This window comes from Molossus molossus, unplaced genomic scaffold (assembly GCF_014108415.1).
Source record: "Molossus molossus isolate mMolMol1 unplaced genomic scaffold, mMolMol1.p scaffold_m16_p_21, whole genome shotgun sequence".
Classification (NCBI taxonomy): Eukaryota; Metazoa; Chordata; class Mammalia; order Chiroptera; family Molossidae; genus Molossus; species Molossus molossus.
The window spans coordinates 42,129,743-42,151,183 of NW_023425357.1; the positions used below are offsets into that span (position 1 = coordinate 42,129,743).

At 51.8% G+C, this 21,441-nt stretch overlaps 1 protein-coding gene across 7 annotated transcripts in view; it reads left to right on the forward strand.

The window, feature by feature from the left end:
- Window positions 1-21,441, forward strand: part of KIFC3 (kinesin family member C3) — a 61,710-nt gene that overhangs the window by 8,825 nt on the left and 31,444 nt on the right. The window contains exon 1 of one of the 7 annotated variants that reach the window (XM_036275065.1): window positions 18,438-18,494. The exons of 5 other annotated variants lie outside the window; for them this stretch is intronic. The gene's annotated coding sequence lies outside the window, so the exon portion shown is untranslated. Of the gene's footprint in view, window positions 1-18,437; window positions 18,495-21,441 lie in introns of those variants that run through there. One more of the 7 variants, XM_036275058.1, reaches the window with a different exon arrangement.

The window sequence follows — 21,441 nt, forward strand, 5'->3', positions numbered from 1 at the left end:
GTGATGCCAAAGCAGAGCTCTGTCCACCTGGGCTATACCTGGGCTTTCAAAGTCAGAACTGCCCCCTGTTGGTGGAAGCCACCTGTGGTTTTCTTTTGGGAGAGGAAGAAAAGGTGGAATGTTCCCCAGATGATCGCTATCATTCTTCTGCTTAGCCCAGGCAGGCACCTCCAGGGGAGGGCTCACCGTCTCCCCACCAATGACAGTCCCCGAAAAGTGGCTCCTCTGCTCCAACAGCTGGCTTCTTCAGAAGGTCAGGGGTTGAGTCCACGAAGCTTGCCCACCAGTGACAGTGGCCAGCAGGCTGAGTGTCTGTAGCTGAGCGGCTGTGGCCGTCCCAGGGACAGGTGCGCACTCGGCCTCCAGGATTGCCCTGGGTGTTTCTTTGGTACCGGGGGAGAGACGGCATTCCTCTGTCAGCCTGGCCTTCAGACGGTACCATGTTACCAGGGAGGCTGTGGTCCTGAAACTCCCTGCGAGGTGTCGTACAGCAGCGTGAGTCTCTGGAGAGAGTGGAGCCCCAGGGACTTTGAGGGAGAGGGGAAGGAACGGGGGTGACAGGTGCTGAGCCTCTCCTCTGTGCCAGGCGCCAGTGGCTCTTGGGCTCAGCTCGGGGTTTGTGGAAATGGCCCCGCGTGAGGCTCCGTCAAGTGAGAGGCCTGGCAGACAGTCAGCCAGGGCCTTGGCTCTCTGGCTTCAGCTCTTGCCGTGTCTTCCCTGTGGGCAGTGCCCTCGGACTTAGAGCCAGCTAGATGCCATGTCCTGTGCCAGGGCCCCAGGGCAGCTCCAGGCTCCCGAGGGCACCAAAGTCAGACCCTGAGCCCACTGACACCAGACTCTGAGCAGCCACAGGCTGTCCACAGAGGTTTCCTTTCAGCTTTTCCCTCGTGGAATCTGTAGTCTGAGGGGACCCTGGGTCAGAGACTGTGCAGTCCGTGCTCTCTGACAGCTTCCTCGAGAGACTTTGTTACCCCGAGTCCTTATTGGCTGCAGCATAAAATATTAATACCTAGCTGAGCGTGTGAGCTCTGGAGCCGCTCGCTGCAGGGTCTGGTTTCACAGGCTCCAGGCGGCAGCTGCAGGCAGGGTCCCCGGCAGGCCCAGGGTCTCCGCGCCTCAGCCCCGCGGTGAGGGGCAGCCGGGCCGGCACTCCGGCTCGACAGCCGCTCTGGGGACCCGACGTCCAGGGGCAGGACGGAGGCGAGAGGTATGTACCCTGGTGGATGGAGCATGGTAAAGAATCTGACTTCTGGAATCTGAACTGAACTGCACTGGTTGTCAGTGGAACCAACGGCTTGCTTCCTGTAAAATGACCGAATCAAAACACACACCCCCGCACGCGCACAGCAGTGATGGTCAGGAGCAACTGTCTTACACACATTCTTCCCCCATTCCAAGGCGTCTCCCTCCAGAAAGTGAATGCCAAATACTGGTGTAGGTTTTTTTCTGGAGAGAGGGTTTTTTCATGAGATTCTCAAAGAGGTTGGTGGTCCCTCCCCCAAATATGACATGATAATGCTAGCAGTTTCACTTCTAAGAAGACCTATGACTACTAGCAAGTGAGAGCAAAGATTCAGGTGCAAAGACATCCCTGGAAGCACTGTTTGTGGTTGCAAAGATGAGATGCTGAGGGCTCGTCGAGAGGGTGAACTGAGCAAAGCAAAGCGCAGAGCAGCGTGGGAGCAGAGTGGGGAGCGAGGCGCTTCTCAGCCGGGGCTTCCCCAGGGGACCCTCTGGGAGTCATCCAGCCACTGGGTGCAGTGATCGACTCAGAGGAGACAGATGCGGGGTCAGAGGTCAGGGCTGAGTGGAGACTTCCTTTTCATCTAACTTTGTGCTGTTTGAACTCATGTGGTTTAAAAACAGTCAATCAAGAAAACAACCCCACAGGGCAACATGCCAACTTGACTGTCAGAAGAATCCGAGCAGAGAGAGGCATGTGAACGGCGGGACTGACTGAGGGCCGGCTAATTTGGGTGGGCAGCTGCTGCGCCTCTAAATTAAGAAGGTGGCCAAGGTCAGGGCCTGACTCACAGCTGGCCCGCAGTGGCCGCGAGAGTGAGGTGGAGTGTGTCCTCCTTCACGGTGTTCAACAGCCTGTCGCATGCAAGCTCTACCCTCGCCACAATCACTGCGTCCAGGGCTTTCACGGAAGGAGCTCAGAGCTCCTGTGCAAACCCTGTTTACCCTCCTCTGAGCCCTTCACGGCCAGGGCTGTGGCAGAGACACTCAGCCTCTGTTGGGGAGGGACAGACGGAGGGGACAGCACGGTGACTCATGAGGGCTGACAGAGGTGCCTTGCCCCTCCACACTCAGGAGGGAAGTCCCCCAGGAGGTCATCTGTGTGACAGAGCAGCCTGGGATTGCCCATGGGCCAGCCCCTGGCAGCTGCCAACCTGCCAGGCAGGCTGTGCTGGGGTGGGCTGAGCTGTAGGCCACATTCCTGGCCGTGAAGTGCCCAACCAGCCTTCACACTTTGGGTTCCCAGCACAGTGATAACTGAGTAGGCTTCGGATGCAGGTTAACTATTTGCCTGAGGCCCACAAGGAACTGATCAAGAGGTGGGGCAGGGCTGAGGTCACCATCAGCTTCATTCCACTCTGGGGCCTCAGTGGTAATCCAGGCAAAGGGCCACTCGGCCACTTTGAAATCTTGTTCTCTGAGATGAGCACCTTATTTTGTCAGTAACCTGCTGGCCCGGCTCTTGGGCGAGATGAGCTGTCCAGCCGGCATCTTGCCCACTTGTGGTAACCCTGCCCTGGCTGAAACGGAGGCTCACTGACCCGCAGAGGCTCACTGTGCACTCACAGTGTTTGTCCACCAGGTTCACCTGGAAGTAGGTGACTCACCATCCCGGTTCCCTCAGGACTGTGGGATTTCCCAGGATGCGAGACCTTCAGCACTAAATCCAGAACAGTCCTGGGCAACCTGGGTGGCTGACAACCCTCCCTGGAAGCCTGTCACTGGAGGGACATGCTCTCCTCTGGCAGAGGAGACTCTGCCTTCTTTCAAGGGCATGGACTCTGCATTTTCTTTCTTTTGTTTTGTTTCAAAAAATAATTACAGACTTTAGCTTGGCTGGTGTGACTCACTGGTTGAGCATTGACCAAGAGGTCGCTGGTTCAATTCCTGGTTAGGGCACTTGTCCAGGTTGTGGGCCCGATCCCCGGTGGGGGACATGCAGGAGGTGGCCATTTGATGTTCTCTCTCATCGATGTTTCTCTCTCTCTCTAAAATCAATAAAGAAAACATATTTAAAAATAATTACAGATTTACAGAAAAGTTGCAAGAAAAAAACACAAAGAATTCCCAGATACTTCCACCTAGATTCCCCCAAGTTTTTTTTTTTTTTGGTAATGTCTTTATTTTTTAGAGAGAGAAGAAGGGAAACATTAATTGGCTGCCTCCTGCACGCCCCCTACTGGGGATTGAGCCAGAAACCCGGGCATGTGCCCTGACCCAGAATCCAACCAGGACCTCTCAGTCCATGGGACAATGCTCAATCCACTGGGACACACCAGCCAGGATCCCTTAAGTTTTTTTACATTTTATTACATTTGCTTTATCCTTCTCTCTCTGTCTCTGTCTCTCTCTCTCTGAACTTGAAGAGTAAGTTATAGGCATGATGCCTCTTTACCCCTAAATACTTCAGTATATATATTTTTAAAAACAAGAAATTCTGTCTTATAACCACTGCACAATGATCACAATCAACAAATTAATGTTGAAACAATACTACTATCTAATCTACAGACTGTACTGGGAATTTATCAATTGTCCCAGTGATGTCCTTTATGGCAAAAGGAAGTGCAGCTCAGGTGTGGCTTTCGGTCTCCCCATTTCGCAAAGGAGGAAATGGGCTCAGGGAGGTTAAGAGGCTCGTCTGAGGTTGTTCGGCCAGTGAGGGGGGCCGGGATTTTAGTCCCAGGGCTGTGCTCCGAACCACTGGGTCGTTGTGTCCTGTGGACACAATGTGTTCTTGGTGTTCTATTTGCAGGTGTTGTTTATTTCTTTTTTATTGTTTTTTGTTTTGTTAATCCTCACCCAAGGATGTGGAAGGGAGGGAGGGGGAGAGAGAGAAAGAGAGAGAAAGAATGAGTGAGAGAGACACATCGATTGGTTGCGAGCCCTGACTGGGGTTGGGGGTCAAACCTGCAACCCAGGTACCTGCCCTTGACTGGGAGTTAAACCTGAGACCCTTTGGTGCAAGAGCCAATGCTCTAACCACTGAGCAAAACCAGCCAGGGCACAGGTATTGTTGCTTTTTAGTTTGGAATTCTAAGGTCAGGAGATTGTTGTCAAGGTCCCAGGTCATTCTCTACCCAGAACTGCCTGCTTGCCCACAGGCACCTATAGAGATAAGACTGTTGAACCTTGTACTTTCCCCAGACCTTCAAGAAACAAGGTGGCAATTATCCTTCAGAGACTTGGAGAGGATGAAAGTTCACTTTGAGTCTAAAAACCCATGCCTCCTCATCTGAGTCCCTGTGATGGGTGGAGCAAGACACGGACTGAAGAACCTTCTCCGGTCTGGTCCCTACGGCTGGGGCTGTAGCTGAAGCAGCAGGGGTCACCTGGCTCCCCTTCCTGCCTTTTGCCTGTGCCCAGAGCTGCTTCCTGAAGCAGAGCATCCTCTCACGGGGTCTGTCCACTCTCCAGGAAGTCCTCCTGGCTTGAGGTCCAGCAGCACCAGGCAGCCCAATCTCCCTTATCCTATCTTCACCCCTGCCTCTGCACCTTCCAGAACAGCCCTCCTCACCCACTGTACATAATAGGCATTTGATATCTATGAATGAATGAATGGATGAATAAATGGATGAATGAATGAATGAATGGGTTTAGGATGCCTTGGGGCCTACCTTTCAATGTCACCCTGACAGTAACCTTTAAGCCCACTAGTTGGCCAGGAGGTCTCGTTTGTACTGCTCTTTTAAAAACAGCCTCCTTTCTGTCTGTTTCTGCCCTTGTTTGTGGCTGGGCGGCTCCTCGTGGCTTACATACTCCTCTCCTCTCTTTCCTCAGGATTTCCCAAGCAGCTTCCACTCAGACCTTGCTCTCGGGCTGCTTCTGATTGCATCATAACGGCCTGTCCCTTCTTCTCTCAGTCTTTCTCTGGGTGATCTATGTCTGATTCTGTATTTCTCTTGAATTAATTCATCTGTTCATCAACACATAGTCACTGCGCACCTACCGAGAGCAGGGCACTGTGCTAGGTGCTGGGTCAGCAGGGAGCCAGGCAAAGTCCTTGTCTTTGTGGAAGAAAGATGATTAAGGAGCAAACAATGAACAGGGCAGCTTCAGGTGCAGCCAGTGCTACGAAGGAAAGAAAACAGGGGGATTAGATAGAGAATTACTGGGGCCACCGATGTGGCCTGGTGGCCAGGGAAGGCCACTCTGAGGAGGGGACAGCGAACTGAGATTGTAAAGGTGAGGAGCCAGCTATCACAGTGTTTGGGGAATGGCATTCCAGGCAGAGGGAACAGCAAGAGCACAGCCGTGTTTGGGGGAACAAGAAGAAAGCCTGTGCAGCTGGAGCTGAGCTGAGCTGGGGGCGGTCATGGGGCCAGCCCTGAAGGGCCTTGCTGGCCACGGTAAGGAGTTTGGGTGTTGCTGTAAGCTCCATGGGAAGCCACAGAAACTTTTAAAGTTGGAAGGTGATGTGGTCTCCTTTGCATGTTATAGACTATGGCAGTAGATCAGACAGTAGGTCCCCAAGGCTCCCACCCTCCTGCCAGGACCAAGCTGTGTCCTCCTTGCCCTGCATGGCTCCAGAGTGCCCGGCTGGCCCTGGTCTCCTGGTCCTCAGTCCTGTCCTCTTTCTCAAATCCTCCTCCAGCCCACCGTCCCTGCACACTGCACAGTGTCCCCCATAGTGGCCACTCTGCAGCCGCCAGGCCTCCCTGAACGTCCTTCCTACATAGATCAAGACTGGGACTCCGGACTCAGGCAGACCCAGAACCAAGTCCTGGTTTTGCCACTCAGTAGCCTGACCTTGCCTGAGCCTCAGTTTCCTCTTCTAGAAGAAGTAGGGGTACCAATAGTACCTACTTTGTGGTACTATTGCAAGGATCACCAGAAAATGCTGGACTGGGCCTGGAGCCATGCCTGGCATAGGGCCAGCACTGAACTGTCTGTGTCTCTCTTGGCCCAGAGCAACGGAGGAACAGGGCCTACCGTATCCCTTGCTGTTGCCAGGTTCTGTGGCTCAGCTGTGAGCCATGTGGATTCTTGACCTGGTTTTTCTCTGCTTCTAGCTACCCAAACAGCTGGCTTTGCTGCTGGCAGAGAACTCAGGGACAAGGGGCTGAAACCTGAGGAGGTGAATTTAAGCCGCAGATTCACAATGGCTTTTATGAGCTTGGCAGGTGTAGCTGAAGTGGGTGTTATCAGTAAACACAGCAAGGCCACTGATCACGCTGGGTAAATTGCCTCCACTGGCCTGGCAAAGGCTTGGAATGTTCCCGTTAGACCTCCATTTGGAGCCCACATAGTGGGGTGTGCTGGACCTGGGGTCAGAAGACCCATCACTCTTCAGCTGTGTGACCTTGACCAAGTTAATTAACAGCCTGTTTCCTTTATAAACCACAAACCAGGTTGTAGTGGCAAGAAAAAGATATGACAATGACCAGGAGAAGCTTTAGGCCCCTGTGAGGCGACGGTGATGAGGATGATGTCTGGGACAATATAGCATGGGTTCTAGAACCAGAGACTGAGTACTTATGCTCTCTGAGCTTCAGTTTTGTTATCTGTAAGGTGGGAATAAGAGCTGTCCCAGTGTTGCTGGGAGGATTACATGTGATACACTGGGTTGAACTGTGCCTCCCACAAATTCATGTCCATCTGGAACCTGTGAATATGATCTTATTTGGAAATGAGGTCTTTGCAGATGTAATCCAATTAAGATAAAGTCAGACTAGATTAGAACAAGCCCTAATCCAATATGACTGATGTCCTTATAAGAAGAGAGAAATTGCCCTGGCCGGTTTGGCTCAGCAGTTAGAGCGTCCACCTGTGGTCCGGAGAGACCCGGGTTCGGTTCCCGCTAAGGGCATGTACCTCGGTTGCAGTTTGTCCCCGGCCCTGGTTGGTCGTGCGGGTGGCAGCCACTCGATGTGTCCCTTTCACATCGATGTTTCTCTCTCTCTCTCTCCCTCCTGCTCTATCTGAACAAAGAATGAAAAAGTGTCCTCGGGTGAGGATAAAAAAAAAAAAAAAAGAGAGAAATGTGGACAGACACAGACACACAGAGACGAGAATACCATGTGGAGACCGAAACAGAGACTAGAGTAATCCATCGATAAGCCAAGGAACACACAGAATTGCCGGCAGCCTCCAGAAGCTGGAAGAGGCAAAGAAGGATTCTTCCCTAGAGCCTGCAAAGGGAGCGCCCTGCGGACACCTCGATTGCAGCCTCTAGACTCCAGAGCTGTGAGGGAATACATTTTTGTTGTTTAAGCCACCCAGGTTGCGGTAGTTTGTTACAGCGGCCACAGAAACCTAATATATGCAATAATCCAGAAAAAGTGTTCAGTGCGGTATTTGGCATGTAGGAAGCATGCATTATCATTATCATCTTACACAATCACATGCTACTAAATGATGTGGGATACATTCTGAGAAATGCGTCGTTAGGTGAGTTCGTTGTGCAAACATCACACACACCTAGATGGTCTAGCCTTCTGTACACCTAGGCTACATGGTCTAGCCTGTGGCTCCTAGGCTCAAGACTATATAGCATGTTACTGTACTGAATACTGTAGGCAATTGTAACACAATGGTATTTTGTGTATCTAAACATAGCAAAGGTACGGTAAAAATACAGTATAAAAGATAGAAAATGCTACACCTGTGTAGCACACGTACCGTGAATGGAGCTTGCAGAGCTGGAAGTAGCTCTGGGTAAGTCAGTGAGTGCGAGTGGACGTGCGGGCCCGGGACATTACTGTGCTGTGATGAGCTGTGCTACGACCTTACAACAGCTATGCCGTCACTAGGCATTAGGAATTTTTCAGCTCCATTATACATTTTTTTTTTATCCTCACCTGAGGACATTTTTCCACTTTTTATTCAGACAGAGTGGGAGGGAGAAAGAGGGAGAGAGAGAGAAAGAGAGAGAGAGTAACATCGATGTGAAAGGGACACTTTGAGTGGCTGCCACCTGCATGACCAACCAGGGCCGGGGACAAACCGCAACCAAGGCACGCGCCCCCAGCAGGAACCGAACCCGGGTCTCTCTGGACCTCAGGCCGATGCTCTAACCACTGAGCAAACAGGCCAGGGCCATTATAATTTTTAAATTAAATGTATTAGGGTAACATTGGTTAATAATGAGATTATAGGCCTTGGCTGGTTTTGGCTCAGCAGTTAGAGTGTTGGCCCATAGATGGAAGGGTTGTGGGTTCAATTCCCAGTCAGGGGTACATTTCTGGGTTTCAGGTTTGATCCTCAGCCCCAGTTGAGGTCATGCAGGAGGCAACCAATCAATGTGTCTCTCTGACATCGATGTTAAAAAAAAAAAAGATTAAATAAGATTATATAGTGTACATCTTTATAGTCTGACATCTGTATACTCTGTTGTGTGCCCACCACCAAAGTCTCTTCCTTCATCACCATATATTTGACCCCCTCTGCCCTCTTCGTCCCCCCCCCACCTTTCCCACTGGTAACCTTATGACACCACGTTGTATACGTGGTCCATCAGTGGCTGAAACATTGTTATTCGATGTGTGACTATAGTTATCCTTAATAATGGTTTCAAGGTAGGTTGTTATGGCAACAGACGTGGCGGGGGAGAACCCCTGCAATCTCCCTGGCCTCAAGCCTCACTGGGGCTGAGGGTGGCGTGGCTGCCCAGGCCACTGTCTCCGCCTGCCCTTGCCTGCATGGGTGGCTGCCCTTGGGGATAGTAGATGGCGCTCATGAATCTGGGGGTGGTGAGACTTGGGGGGAGGTCTCCTGAGCCCTTGTTAGGGGAGGGGTGACGGCCGCCCCGTGTCTGTAACCTCCTGGGAGCTGCCTGGTGTGGCAAGAGCGCAGGCCTGGTTTCTGGACTCCATCTCGACAGATGCCTCATAAACCTGTCTGGCAGCCACATTCCTGCGACACCCAGAGCAGCTGGCCGTCACTCCATAGCCACTGCGGTCTGTAACGTGCGGATGAGGACCGTCAGCTGCAATCCTGACAGTCTGGAGCCCAGAGTCCCCCGGTGCAGGCAGAACCCTTGCTTCCTGTGCAGCTTCTGTTCAGAGACCAGAGGTGGGTCTTCCAAGGCCTTCCTCAGCGAGGAGGGAGGGGACAGAGGCCTCCGGTCCTTCAGACACCTGAACAGATCTGACTCCACGGGGGCCTGTCAGGCTTCTGGTTTGGGGCACGGAGTGTCACGCTGTGGGCTTCAGGGACAAGCAGGCCGTGGAGAGAAGTGGCCTCAGAACAGCTCGTTCTGGCACCTTTCTTGGACTGGCCTCTTTGTCTCCTAGGGCTTCTCATCCGTAAATCGGATTATGGTAAGGACATGAGAAGCTATCAGAAGTGGAGGACACCCTCCCTCCCCTGTGCCCAGCAGCTCCAGGCACGTTGCCCATGAAGAGCAGGAGAGAGGGTTGGACCACATCCTTTCCTGTTCGTGTCCACTCATTTAGATCAGGGCCGAGGAGGCCTAAGGGAAAAGGGACAGACTCCTGGATAAAGTTCAAGGTTGTAAAAGCCTGTCTGTGAATGGACGCTGGGGCCCCCAGGCTGAAGCTTAAAAACACAGATCTGGACATTCTGTATCTGTAGGCTTGAGCTGGCAAAACAACCCTGAGCTATTCTGATTACAAATATGCACAAATCGTGCCCCTAGTCAGCCACCTAGGACCTCAGAGCCTCGGTCACCATTTACCAGGAGGCCTGTTCGCCGTGGGGTTCTGAGCATTGCAGGGCTGGTTTGGGCAGAGTCTGTTTCAATGGGTAAAGGCAGAACTCATGGGAAAGTGAGAGCAGGCCACAGGCCACCACTACCTGTGGCGTCAAGCTCCCAAGACGGTGTCATCCCATATTACACAGGGCAGGCCTGAGCGTCCGGAGTGCACCGGGGCTCTTTTCTGGAACTCTTCTTCTATCCAAGCCCCTCCCATCTCCATCCACAGTTGAACTTAGCAAACAGGATTTGAGTATCACCTACATCCTAGGCTTTGTGGCAGAAGAAAGAATAGCAACAATAATGGTGTTAGTCTTAACAACAGTGATAGTTTCTTCATCTGTCACATGAGATAATAATAATATCCACTTCCTAGGATGCTGTAAGGATAAAATGAGATCTTACACATAAAGGACTTAACATATAGGGCCCGACACACAGTAAGTGCTTAATAAACATTACCCACAATACTACTAATAATAGTAACTATTATTATAAGGGCTGCCATTTATGAGGACATTGAGGCTCAGAGAGGTTAAGTGCCTTACCCAAGGTCACACAGCATGGAGCTTGAATTCAGGGAGCTCAAGTCTAATGGAGGAGACTGATGAGTCCCTCACAAGCTCCAATCCAGCGCACTAAGTGAGCTAAGGGAAAGGTAGGTGGTCCCGGGGGAGTTCTGACTGGGCAGTGTTGGGAGGCTCCATGGAAGAGGTGATATTTCCATTGGGCCTCACAAGGTGAATGGGCTGTCATCATGGAGATAACGGCACGTGCAAATGTGGGGAGGCATGGACAGACAAATGGTCAACTCAAGGAACAGATAAAGAGTACCTTGTGGGGATCAGTGGAAGAGAAGCCTAGGCAGGTTGGCTGCAAGCAGGTGGTAAAGAGCCTCAATTGTATGCTGAGGATTGATACAGGGTGACAAGGACCCCGCTGACTGTACCCTTGAGAGGCAGTATGGTGCAGGGGATCCAGACCTGGATTTTGGAGCCAGCCTGGGGTCAAATCCACAGAGCAGGGCCAATAGCAGCATGTGCTCCCATCAGAAGGAGGAAGAAGGCAGGAGCCCTCAGCCCAATGCCAGCCTATCTCCCAGGTATAGTGTGGCTTTTAGGCCAGGAGAGCATTCAGGTCTGTCTTTAGGCTGTGACTCCCCAGCTACTTTGAGTGTCCCAGTGTCCCTTGGTCTTTTTCCTTCAAAGAATTCCACTGCAAAGGTTGTGAGGACACTAGACCCGCTGGGTGAATGGTGCCCAGCTGCCACAAGTTGCTGGGCACAAGCAGGATGCCAGGATGGAAGTCTTCAGAGCAGAGGAAAATCCTAATTATTGATAAGCAGGTGCTTGGCAGGCACTGGGTTTTGGCCCCAGGACTGGGACACTCAGAAGGCAGTCATAGTCTCCAAGATGCAGTTTCCTTTGTCCTGTAAGCCTGGGCCATCTGCCCCAGAGGCAGTGCTCCAAATCCCCGCCCCCAACCACTGATGTCCTGTCTTGTGCTCACATTCTTTTGTGAAGCAACTGTAAAGAGTGAAGACAGAGGCCCAGGTACTAGGCTGAGATGACCCCTCTCTTGGACCATGCCTTCAGCAAGCGCAATCTCACAGTTTCAACCATCCTTTCCAACTTGCTTTAGTGCTGGGGTCACAGCGCACCCTCCTCATTTACCGAGGGAGGGACAGGAAACCCAGAGAGGGGGAGACATCTGGCCAAGGTCAGGCACTGGTTGGGAACACAGCTCCTGTCCCTGAGTATCCACCTTTTCCCCAGCGCTCCAAGCTGCTTTCCCACGGCTGCTTTCTACTCATTCATGGGCGTCGGCCTAGCCATTCTTATAACAGAGCCTCAGTTTCTCCATCTGTACAACTGGAATGATAATATCTACTGCGCGTGTTATGAGGATTAAATGATATCAAAGGCAATCCTGCATGCAAAGAGTTTAGCCCAGTGCTCAGGACATACCTGTTCCTCGGCAGAACCACGCTAAATCGAATTAAAGTCCCATCCTGGTATTCCAGGCCCTGTGCATCCCAGTTGTTTGAGATAGATGGAGAGTCTCCCTCTTCCCAATGAAGATGACAAATGGAAGCCGCTGAAACTACCGAGCTCCCACTCACTTCTTCCCCATCACCTGGGCGCTGGTGATGTTGGCAGGGCGGGCAGAAGGTTGATATTTGTCATGATGACTAAGAACCCAGAGCTGTGGGAGTCTGGTTCATCAACACCATCAAAACTTCCAGTGACTGTTTGCAAACAAGGGCCACCCCCAGAGGAGGAGGACTGCAGTCAGGGAAGAGGCCCTGGGGCCCAGAACCTGGCTGAGTGATGCTGGCCATGCCAAGGGGCTGGCAGGGTGGTCAGGAGCAGGGGTTGTGGCTCCCCAGGGACACACAGCTTCCCTCACCTGGCCGCTGCCTCTGCACACCCCTGCCTACACCACCAGGAACGAACAGCTGATTGCAGATGCCAGAGCCTCTTGAAGGTATCTTTTTATTGCAAAAAGCCAGAAGGACGTGCCAGGCTGGTGTCAGATCATGGACAGCCTTAGTAATGCTGATGGCCCTCTACACAGAATCTTCCAGGGTTGAGGTTCCAGAACCCACCTGAGAAGGTGACTGGGAGCTAAAGAGCAGATAGGGAGGGGATGCGCTGACTCAGTGCTCAGCCCCACCCAGCCCAACAGACAGAAACCCAGGAAAGGAACCAGACACTCCCCTCTCTTGACAGCCAGGGTCAGACGTCTTTTTTATATGCCTCATGCCTCACAGGGAACCAGAGGCAAGAATTCCAGATCCAAGAGAAAAACTATAAGTTAGTGTGAAAAGTAGATCTCGTCAAAAATGCTGCCAATGACAGTGTAAAGTGTAAATTTGGTACAGCCCGACCAGTGGCAATCTGGCAACATGTTTAGAAAGTGTAAAAAAAAACTGCTCAGACTCTTTATTCAGAAGGATTACATGAAATTAACAACCCCACTCTCATCCCCGCCTCCCTGCCCAGGGAATGAACAGGCTGTGGGGAGGTGAGGCCATGTCAGCAGCAATTTTATTTATAAAAGGAAAAGTGGGAGATACTCACAAATCCGACCCCATGGAAAGGCCAGTTCAGTTGGGGCAAAGCTGTTCAGCAGAGTATTATGCAGCCATTTAAAATGTTTTTTTTTTTCGATTATTTTTATGAGCGCTGGGTGTGTCCTCATATATTAGTACCCCAACACAGAATGGGACCTAGGGTCTCATTCTCGGTCTGGGGGACTGAAGGTCAGAAAAAAAGTAGGCCTTAGTAGGAAAAAGTGCCTTGGAAAATGCTTATTACATGAATTTAAGTGAGAAAAGGCAGAGTAGAAAATTGTATAAACTCTGCCTCCCACTATAATTAGCTTGTGTCTGTGGAATGCAACCGTATGCCAGAGGCTGGGCTACGGGTCCTATGTGTTTGCTCTTATTTAGTTACTGATGGGTCAGGTACTGGTACTACTCCCACGGTCACAGGAGGAACCTGAGGCATGGAGGAAGTGACCGAGCCAGGGTTCAAACCCAGGACTAACTGACCCCCAAACCCGGTTTTAACCATTGCTCTATCCTGTCTCTCCTTCATACAGAAATAATGTCTGTTCAAAGTTAAGTACCAAAGGGAAAATCTGGGCCAATGACAGTAAGTTAAGAGTGGTGGGACTGGGGGCCTTTTCTTCTCTTTGTTTACAACGTTTGTACAGAAAAAGAAAAAACAAAACCAAGCCGCAGACACCTAGAATTTGCAGCAGATGGGAAGAATATTAATGGGGAAGTTGAAAGAAAGTGGGGACCAGTTAATAGTGCATGCCTTGGTTTAGAACAGGGAGATAGGATGGTTTAGCAACAAGAAGGGAAGCCAGGGGCACTTGGGTGGTAGAGCGCAGGAGGCTTCTGGAAGGTCTTGGAAGAGCAGACTCAGAGGAAGGAGTGGGGTCAGGGCTATCCCCCCACCTCATTCTTGCTAAACTTTTTATCACCTAGTGCTTAAGTACACACCTCCTCGGTGTTTGCATTCCTCTCATGTTTTGGACTAGAGGAAATGATAAAGTGGGGAAAACCCGTTTGCTTTCCACCCGGGAACACTAGGAGAGGGTTATCTCTGCCAAATTCTTTCTTAGGTCGTAAGAGGTTTTAGGTTCCCCTCACCTGAGAGTCCAGGGAGGCACCATTGAGTCCAGTCTCCCTGGCAAATGCAGAAAGGAATCACCGTCTAGAGATTTGAAAGTAAGGCAGTTTTATTGGGGAGAGGGTTGCCTTGGTTCTCTGCAGAGACCTTTGGAAATGGGAGAACCTTTTTTCCTGTCGACACAGCTTTTAGAAACTAGGCACCCTTGGACAGGGACCGGGAGGGCACTGAGGGAGCTGGAAGGGGAGAGGGGAGAAAGGTACCATTTGTTCAAATATCGAATATCGATTGAGCACCCAGTGACTGTAGGAGCTCAGTTTGTAGCAGCAGAGAGCGATCAGAGTTTACAGACCTCCCTCCCACCCTTTCATGTCCACAGAGGAGCGTGGCTTCCTGAGAGTCAGCAGGCAGCCCACTCACCATGCTCAGGGTGAATGCCCACGTCCTGGAGCTGCGGGTCTAACCAGAGCTCAAAGGGCGAGGTGCAGAGCCCTGCCTGTCCCCTCCTCCCCAGCTGTTTCTGCACTGTCCACCGCGGCCTAACTCAGGGATGTTGAAATATGTGGATTCTAATCGAGTCAGGATTACTTCATATATGACTTGTAAATCTAGAATGCTGTTCTCCAACTTCAAGAAACTATTACCCAGAATTATGCAAGGATACACACTTGCAGTGTGCTGCTTACCAACCACATTGAAACAATGGCTTCAGGATCAATCTCTACCTCCTTGTGATAAGAACTATCATGAATTTACATGGGGAGAAAGTCTGTTTGGATACGCCTAACGTACCCCGTCCTTCCCCTCTGGTTTATGCCTGGTCTGTCTATTTATTCAGTGAAGACGTATGTTGATACCAGGCACTGCAGAGGCTTTCCTGTGACCCAGCCAGAACCGGGCCCAGATCTCAAGGAACTGATGGTTCTTAGAGCCCAGCTGGGAGGCCAGGGAGGTGAGCAGTCAGCTGACTGCGGAGCCTAGGATGGTTCAGGAAGGTGACCTTTATGCTTGAAGGACTTGAAGGACAAGCAGGAGTCGGTTAGGTAAAGGTATGGGGAGGCAGGTAGGAGCAAGGTAAAGGTGAGAGGACTTCCAGGAAGGGAGAACGACATTGCAAAAGCCTGGTGGTGATTGGATCTCAAATTAAATCATTAAAACAGAAAAATCATGTAAGTCCTACTTGTGCTTTACTCTGGGTTACTATGAGAATCAGATCAAGCAAATGCATGCCTTTTGCATCTTTCTGAGCAGAACTCTCCGGCTCTTGGTTACCTGGCAAATCCTCCACTTTTCCTGTAGCTAGGGGAGAATTGACAGTTTCCACATCAAACCACTGGTGACGTTTCTAACATAGAAAGGACCTTGAAGTCATTGGTATGTAGTTTCTGGTGCGTTGTGTATTCTTTATAAAAAATTTTTTTTTCTCTACTGATTTTAGACAGAGAGAGAAATGGAGAGACAGATAGAAACATCGATGAGAGAGGACATTGATTGGCTGCCTCCTGCATGCCCCCACTTGGGATCGGTCCCACAACCTGGGCATGTGCCCTGACCGGCAATCGAACTGGTGACCTACCTCTTGGTGCATGAGTTGATGCTCAACCACTGAGCCACACCAGCTTGGTGCGTTGTGCATTGTTTTTTGTTTTGTTGTTTTTTTTAATCCTCACCTGAGGATATTTTCCCATTGATTTTTAGATAGAATGGAAGGGAGGGAGGAGAGAGAGGAAAAAAAAACATCATGTGAGACAATGGACATAGACAACAATGCTGGGGGAGGGGCAGGAACTGGAGGATGGTGTCAAAGGGGAAAAAAGGAGAAATATCTGTAACAAAAATAAATAAATTAAAAAAAAAAAACCATCAATGTGAGAGAGACACATTGATTGGTTGCCTCCTGCATGACCTTGGCTGGGGCCAGGGACTGAACCTGTAACCCAGGTACATGCCCTTGATCAAGAATCCAACCCATGACCCTTCAGTCCTGGGGCTAATTCTCTAACCACTGAACCAAACTGGCCAGGGCAAACATCTATTACTTTTGTAATCAAAGATAAAGAACAAGAAATATTATTAATTTAAAAATCTGGCTTTTGCCTAGCCGTTTTGGCTCAGTGGTTGAGTGCTGACCCATGCACCAAGAGGTCGCTGGTTTGATTCCTGGTCAGGGCACATGCCCAGGTTGTGGGCCCAATCCCTAGTGGGGATCATGCAGGAGGTGGCCAATTGATGTTCTCTCTCATTAGTGTTTCTATCTCTCTCACCCTCTCTCTAAAATCTAAAAGCTTCCTCTCTCTCTAAAATCAATAAAGAAAAAAAAAATTAAAAAAAAAAAAAAATCTCGCCCTGGCCAGTTTGGCTCAGTGGTTGGAGCATCGGCCTGCGGTCCAGAGAGACCCAGGTTCAGTGTCCGCTAAGGGCACGTACCTCGGTTGCAGTTTGTCCCCGGCCCTGATTGGGTTGTGTGGGTGGCAACCACTCAATGTGTACATTTCACGTGGATGTTTCTCTCTCTCTCTTTCCCTCCTACTCTATCTGAACAAAAGATGGAAAAATGTCCTCGGGCGAGGATTAAAAAAAAAAATCTGGCTATGGCTTTGTTGGAAGGAACCCATAGTTAATGTCAGTGTACCAGCAGGCAAGTAAGACAAGGCATCCGTTTTTTACCGGGATTTTAAAGACAAACACCACCCCTATCCCCCAATCAAATAATAGGGACTGTAACAAAGGGGACACTTGGTCAAGAGTAGAGAGAAATTTCACCCTCACCCAACCTTGCAGCCCCCTGACCTGTCTGGAGGGCAGGCAGAAGGGCTCGGAGATGCTAACTCTCAAATGCCTTCTCTCCCTTTGGGAGGGTTATCTGGGGTTCTTATCTGGAGACCTCTAACTCTCCAGGGAACCATTCCAGGAAAGTGACATTTCTCCTCTATTGGGCCTTCACTCTGTAGGGGGATGTAAATGTCCTAGTCTGGCTTCCAGAACAAGCTGAGGCCCGGAACTTTGGCTCTGTCTCTGGTTGAGATTCTTGACCACCAGCCCACTGCCTGGGCAGCAGCAGGAGATAGAATCTCCTGGAGCTGCAGGACCCCCTTCACTCCCATCTTTGCTCCTCCTGGGCTATCCCCTGCCGAGCAGGAAGAGACAGAGTGTCCACCCTCCTCCGATTACCCATGGAACCATCCGCCTGCACTGGGCTGGCTTCTGAGCTTCTTTCTTTCTCCTCCTTCCGCACCCTGGAGGGGGAATCTTGCTGCTGACTCTGGAGTAAAATGCCGCCTCTGTTTGGGAGACAAAGAACAAAGTGGCTCCTCCGGTCAGCTGTCTCTCCTTGGCTCCCCCAGGCATCTATGAAGAGGGCTACCCTGGGAGCTGCTGCCCTCCCCACCACGTTTACACTGGGGCTTAAAGGAATACTTTACCTTAAAAAATCCCAAGTAGTTTTTCTTCTCGGGAAGGAAGATATTAACTTGCCTGGGGGAGGTGAGGCCGTGGGGGGTGCCCCGGCTGGGTAGGCAGTCTGGCCTCTGTATTCCTGCTAGTAAGAGCATGCGTGTGAAAATGTGTGAAAGTGCACACGTGTGTGCATTCACTAGTGTGAGATCACGTGTGAAAGTGTGTACTCTGGTTTAAAAGAATGTGTGTACTAGAGTGTGAGAGACTGTGCATGTGAGCATGTGGAAGTGTGCGTGTGTACTACGGCACCAGTGAAGCGTTTGTGGGAAAGCATGTGGGTGCATGTGTAAGGTGTGAGAATGTGCAAGTGTATACATGTACCATGTACTAACTACAGTGTATAAAAGCATGTGTGAAAGCATGCGTTAGATGTCAAAAAAACGTGTGCTCGGGTTTGTGGGTGAAGGACAGCAAGGAGGCATGTCAGTGTACATGTGAGGACTGACTATGCATGTGGAAGTTTCGTAGGACTGGGGTTTGAGGATGTGTGTATTGGAGATTAAGTTTAAATGCAAACGTATGTAAGTACGCACCAGTGTGGGAATGCGTTCGAGTGTACTAATTAGGGCACGTGAAAGGGACTTGTGTACTAGTGTGAGTCCGTGCACGAAGGTATGAGCATGCGTATGCGTCGGTGGGCGAGGGCGCACGTGTGCGGGGCCTGCGGAGCCGGACACCCAGGACACGGTTTGAGCGGAGCATGGGTAGTTGCGGAGTGGGCGGCCCCGCGCTTGAGTGTGAGTGCGCGCGTGAGACTGTGCGGGAGCGTGTGCTCACGCGCACCGCCGCCCCCCGCCGGGTCGGAGCCGGTTGCCATGGGAACGCGCCGCGCCTGGAGTTAATCATTTCCTGTGGAAAGTGTGCGGGAGGGGCGGGAGGGGCGGAGCGGGGCGGGCAGAAGAGGCGGCGGCGTGGAGCTGCCTCCCGCCGGCTGGCCGGGCCGGGCCGAGCCCCCGGCGCTGCAGCGAAGCTGGGATTCTGTCTCCGCCAGGCCGGTGAGTCGGAAGCCCGGGCGGGCTGGGCGCGGGATAGGCGCCGGGGGTCCGCCCGGTCCGCTCATCCGGGCACCGCGTCTGGGCCCACCCTACCCGCGAATCCCCCTGCCCGGCCCCGCTGAGGGGCGCGGGGAGGACGGCCCTGGAGACCCCGCCCTGCGCGGCCCCCCGCCGCCCGCACGGTCCAGAGCCGAGGACCTGGTCCAGAGCAGGGCAGGGGGCGGCACGTCCCCTAGAATCCGAGCAGCCTCGGGACCCCCGGTTCTATTCCATTGGCCTGGGAATGCCGGACCCCATCGGGAAACTGCGTGTCCGTCAGCGCCGCCCCCTCCCTTTGCAGAGGTCCCCCGCAACCCAGGGCTCCCGAAAAGGCTGCAGTTTCGGGGTCCTCCCACCACGTACGTTCCCTGGGCAGTTCGCTTTCCCACTCGCAGGCCCCGGGATGCGGGTCAGCCCCAAGGTTAGCGAGGAGGGCCTGGCTGGTGCCCTCCTGGGCAGTGGGAGAATTGAGCGATTGACAGCGGCAGCCTGAGGGATCCCAGCAGGGGCAGCAAGCCAGAAGCCACCTCCTTCAATCCGCAGTTGTGAGTTGGAGCACAACTCTGGCGCAGCGAAGGGCCTGGTCCTGGGAAATTTTAAAGAGGAAGCTGTGTTTAAATACTCAAGAACTCCCCTAACCCCCAACACGTGTCTCAAGGCTGTGGGTGGTGGCCACCCCTGGTCTTTTCACATGCCCTTGCTCACCCTTTCAGGCTGGGTGAGCCGCTTTCCTTGCCCAGGCATATTCCCCATGCCCTTGATAGAGTAGCCTTCTCCTTGGCCAGGGAGAGTCATGTATTTGCAAGGAATGCATCCTGGTTTTCATTGACTGGACTTAAGGGACAGAGGGTGATGAATTCTGTTGTCCTTATGGGCACTAAGGGAGCAGAGGTTTTGAACTCTGGGTTGACCTGGAAAACCCAGGATGGGTGACTGTGTGTGTAGGGGAGGTCCTAACTCCTGTCCCACCTCCCTGACCTTCTGCCTGCTCTCCCAGTGAGACTAAGCCCCCCCCCAACCCCCCCAACAGTAGTCTGGGCAGTTGTCAAGTCTGTCCCTCAGTCATTGCAATATCACTGGTCTGTGAGGAGGGGTCTGCAGCTCTGTCTCCATGGTCTGAACCCAGAGAGGTAGTGCCCCTCTCCCCAAGCCAGCCCCTCTGCGTTCACCCACCCCTGGAGGGAGATCACTGAAAAATAAAATGTTTGAGTTCTTTGTATATGTTAGTATTGTTCCGAACACTTTATGTATGTGTTATCTAATTCTTATACCGACCCTATATGGTAGAGTTCTTCCTATTTTCAGATGAAGATAATGAGGCACAGAGAGGCAGAGTAATTTTTCCAAGGTCACACATCTAGTAAGTGGCAAAGACAGATTCTGGACCAGCTCTTGGTCACAGCTACTCCAACACAATGCCCCCATGGCCCCACCCCATGAGTCCTAGGTGGGTAGCAGCCCTAGCCTTGGGCTTATTTGAGTCCTTGATGCCTTTGACCTTCACACTCCCCTTTGCTAAATTCAGCTGCTTTATCCTTTTCAGGATCTTGCACACACCCTTCCTCTTTCTTCCTGATATCTTCCTGGCTGGCTCCCTGACTTCCTTTCCAGAAAGCCACAGAAATATTGTCTCTTCCTGTCCCTGCCCCTCAGACTTAGCTGATCTCCTTAAAAGTCCCTTCCCTCAGCCATGGAATTGACCTTCAATGCCCTGTGCAGATGGAGCCCATTTCTCTCCCTCCCTCCTTGTGTTTTGGGCAGAGCTGGTCATCCAGGTTGTTTGTGTGCCCAATTCTGTGCCAAGCAGCCTGAAGAAGAGGGTGTCTTCTCCCCCTGGTTCCTTCCACTCCACACTGGCCCACCTCTAGTTCCTCAGTGGAGCTGGCCCACATACTTGGATTAGCCTCTGCCCCACCCTTTGGCCCGCAGTTCTGCCCCCAACCCAGTGAGACTGCACCTAGGAGCCTCCTCCTGCAAGTTGTCTTCCTCAGTCAAGAAAGGCAGGGACACGAGTCCCTAGTCAGGAGCCAGGCATTATTCCAGGGTTCAGCTCTGTGAACATTAATCACCATGTCTTCGGGCCACCTGTCCCTGCACTATTACTTCTTTTGTCTCTTGATGCTTCAACCATTCCTGCCCCTCCATCGACCCAGCATGTTCCCGTGGTTCTTAAACACCATGTCCTCTGGATTCAGCCTCTCCTTCCCACCCTAGCCAGACTTCCCCAAAGAGAATCAAGTGGTGGCTTCTTGTAGCCTCTGCCCATCCACTTGGTTTGCCCTCTACCTTGCTCCATGGACATTCTCCCTTAAAGAGCCCCCAGGGGCTTTTTTCCAGTTTGACCTCTCTATGGCATGGTTCACTGGGAAGTAACTATCCTCTCCTTCCCACTCACTGGTCACCTCAGAACTCTGCACCTGCCTGGTGCTCCTGCTACCTTCCTTTTCCAGGTTTCCTTCCCACCTAGAGTGAGCTGTCCTCCCTGGTGCCTCTCATCTCGTCTGACCTTTGGTGATTGCATCCTCCTCTGTGACATGGTGGCTTCCCAGCTCTGAATCTCCGTGTCCAGCCCTGCTCTCTTCCAAGCTTCAGTCTGAGCCTTTGCGTGCATTCATTTCAGGCCATTCAACCAAAAAGCCACCGCTGGACATTTGGTGGTGTAGCTGTAGTTCCAGGCTGGGTGTCTTGGGGCTGCACAGATGAACTTACTGTGAGCTCTGCCCTGGGGAGCCATAGAGGGTCAGGGGAGATGGACACCATTCAAAACCTATCTTTACTGCCTGGTAGAAAGTAGTGTAGTGGTGGACAGGGAAAGTGGTCTTCAACCCAGGTAGAACCATTAGGAAGTCCTTGGTGCCTCCAACTCCATTTTAAAACCAAAAGCAAACTCCACATTGCCTCTCTGAGC